Below are 3694 nucleotides of genomic sequence, written 5' to 3'. Positions count from 1 at the left end.
CTTACAAACCGAATCCAAGAACACATCAAAATGGCCATCTGTCACGATCAAGTGGGCTTCATCCCAGGGATGCAGGGATGGTTCAATATATGGAAATCCATCAACATAATCCACTATATAAATAAACTAAAAAGAAAAAAAGATCATTTCATTAGATGCTGAGAAAGCATTTGAAAAAATCCAATACCCCTTCATGATAAAAGTCTGGGAAAGACCAGGAATTCAAGGCCCCTACCTAAACATAGTAAAAGCAATATACAGCAAAGCAGTAGCCAACATCAAAGTAAATGGAGAGAAACTTGAAGCAATCCCACTAAAATCTGGGACTAGACAAGACTACCCACTCTCTCTCCCTACCTATTCAATATAGTATTCCAAATCCTAGCCAGAGCAATTAGACAACAAAAGGAGGTCAAAGGAAAAGAAGAAGTCAAATTATCACGATTTGCAGATGATATGATAGTATATATAAGTGACCCTAAAAAGTCCACCAGAGAACTCCTAAACCTGATAAACAACTTCAGCAAAGTACCTGGATATAAAATTAACTCAAACAAATCAGTGGCCTACCTCTACTCAAAGGATAAGTAGTCTGAGAAAGAAATTAGGGAAACATCCTCCGCAATAGTCACAAATAATATAAAATACCTTGGTGTGACACTAACTAGGCAAGTGAAAGATCTAAATGACAAGAACTTCAAGTCTCTACAGAAAGAAATAGAAGATATCAGAAGATAGAAAGATCTCCCATGCTCATGGATTGGAAGGATTAATATAGTAAAAATGACCATCTTTCGAGAAGCAATCTACAGATTCAATGCAATCCCCATCAAAATTCTAACTCAATTCTTCATAGAGTTAGAGCAATTTGCAAATTCATCTGGAATAACAAAAAATCCTAGGATAGCAAAAACTATTCTCAACAATAAAAAAACCTCTGGGGGAATCACCATGCCTGAACTCAAGCTGTACTACAGAGCAATTGTGATAAAAACTGCATGGTTCTGGTACAGTGACAGACAAGTAGATCAATGGAATAGAATTGAAGACCCAGAAATGAACCCACACACCTATGGTCACTTGATCTTTGACAAAGGAACTAAAACTATCCAGTGGAAAAAGACAGCATTTTCAACAAATGGTGCTGGCTCAATTGGCAGCTATCATGTAGAAGAATGTGAATCTATCCATTCTTATCTACTTGTAAAAAGCTTAAGTCCAAGTGGATCAAGGACCTTCACATAAAACCAGCTACACTGAAATTAATAGAAAAGAAAGTGCAGTATCTTGGTTTGTGCTGCCACCCAACCCAGATACTATTGCACATGACAGCAAGATTCTGCTGAAGGGACCCTGATATAGCGGCCTCTTGTGAGGCTATGCCAGTGCCTGGCAAACACAGAAGTGGATGCTCACAGTCAGCTCTTGGATGGAACACAGGGCCCCCAATGGAGGAGCTAGAGAAAGTACCCAAGGAGCTGAAGGGGGCTGTAAGCCTGTAGGTGGAACAACAATATGAACTAACCAGTACCCCCTGAGCTCGTGTCTCTAGCTGTGTGTGTAGCAGATGATGGTGTATTCAGCCATCATTAGGAAGAGAGGCCCCTTGGTCTTGCAAACTTTATATGACCCAGTACAGGGGAATGCCAGGGCCAAGAAGTGGAAGTGGGTGGGTAGGGGAGCAGAGGCAGGGGGAGTGTATAGGGAACTTTCAGGATAGCATTTGAAATGTAAATAAAGAAAATATCTAATAAAAAATGGGGAAAAAAGAAAAGAAAAGAAAAGAAAAGAAAAGAAAAGAAAAGAAAAGAAAAGAAAAGAAAAGAAAAGAAAGTGCAGAAGAGCCTCAAGGACATAGGCACAGGGGAGAATTTCCTGAACAGAACACCAATAGCTTATGCTCTTAGATCAAGAATTGACAAATGGGACCTCATAAAGTTGTAAAGCTTCTGTGAGGCAAAGGACATTGTCCATGGGACAAAATGGCAACCAATAGGGCTAATATCCAATATATACAAAGAACTCAAGAAGTTAGACTCCAGACAACCAAATAACCCTATTTTAAAAATAGGGTACAGAGCTAAACAAAGAATTCTCAAATGAGGAATACCAAATGGCTGAGAAGCACCCTAAGAAATGTTCAACATCCTTAGTCATCAGGGAAATGCAAATCAAAATTACCCTGAGATTCTACTTCACACCAGTCAGAATGGCTAAGATCAAATACTCAGGTGACAGCAGATGCTGGTGAGGATGTGGAGAAAGAGGAACACTCCTCCATTGCTGGTGGGATTGGAAGCTGGTACAACCACTCTGGAAATCAGTTTGGTGGTTTCTCAGAAAATTGGACATAGTACTACCTGAGAACCCAGCTATACCACTCCTGGGCATATACCCAGAAGATGCTCCAACACATAGTAAGGACACATGCTCCACTATGTTCATAGCAAACTTATTTATAATAGCCAGAAGCTGGAAAATACCCAGATGTCTTTCAATAGAGGAAAGGATACAGAAAATGTGATAGCTTTACACAATGGTGTACTTCTTAGCTATTAAAAACAATGAATTTATGAAATTCTTAGGCAAATGGATGGAACTAGGAAACATTATCTTGAGTGAGGTAATCCAATCACAAAAGAACACACATGATATGCACTCACTGATTGATATTAGCCCAGAAGCTCGGAATACCCAAGATAAAACTCACAGACCACATGAAGCTCAAGAAAAAGGAAGAGCAAAGTGTGGATTATTTGGTCCTTCTTAGAAGCAGGAGCAACATACCCATGGAAGGAGTTACAGAGACAAAGACTGAAGCATAGAAAAGGCCATCCAGAGACTGCCCCACCTGGGGTTCCATCCCATATACAGTCACTCAAACTAGACAATATTGTGGATGTCAGTAAGTGCTTGCTGATGTGAGGTTGATATAGCTGTCTTGTGAGAGGCTCTATCAGTTCCTGATAAATGCAGAGGTGGATGCTCTCAGCCAACCTTTGGCCTGAGCACAGAATCCCCATTGAAGGAAATAGAGAAAGGTCCTGAGGAGCTGAAAGGGGTTTGTAGCCCCATAGGAGAAACAACAATATGAACCAACCAATACCCCCTTGCACTCCCAGGGACTAACCCACCAACCAAAGAGTACACATGGAAGGACCAATGACTCCAGCTGCATATTTAGCAGAGGATGGCCTTGTTGGTCATCAATGGCAGGAGAGTCCCTTCATCCTGTGAAGGCTCTGTGCCCCAGTGAAGGGGAATGCCAGGGCCATGAAGCAGAAGAGGGTGGGTTGGTGAGCAGAGGGAGGAGGAGAGGGCAGAGGAATAGGGAGGGGGGGTTGGAGTGGAAACCAGGAAAGGGGGTAACATTTGAAATGTAAATAAAGAAAATATATAATAAAAGAAATGTTTAAAGCTAAAAATAAAAAAAAAACAAGCTTTCAACAAAAACAAAAACAATCAATCAAAGAAACAAACAAAAACCATTCCCCCCCCCAAAGGTCTTATGATGAGCAATTATGGCTTAAAAAAATGGTCATTTTAAGAAAGAAGACCATTATTTAGTGTACAAAGGGTAACATATGAATTTGATCCTATTACGGTTAAATATAATTGAGATTCAGTTCTCTTTTACAGTGTATTGAAAGCATTGGCTTATCCCTGCAGTTCATCATGCTAATGTGCAGCAGTA

This window comes from Mus pahari, chromosome 12 (genome assembly GCF_900095145.1).
Source record: "Mus pahari chromosome 12, PAHARI_EIJ_v1.1, whole genome shotgun sequence".
NCBI lineage: Eukaryota > Metazoa > Chordata > Mammalia > Rodentia > Muridae > Mus > Mus pahari.
This window is presented reverse-complemented; position numbering follows the sequence as displayed.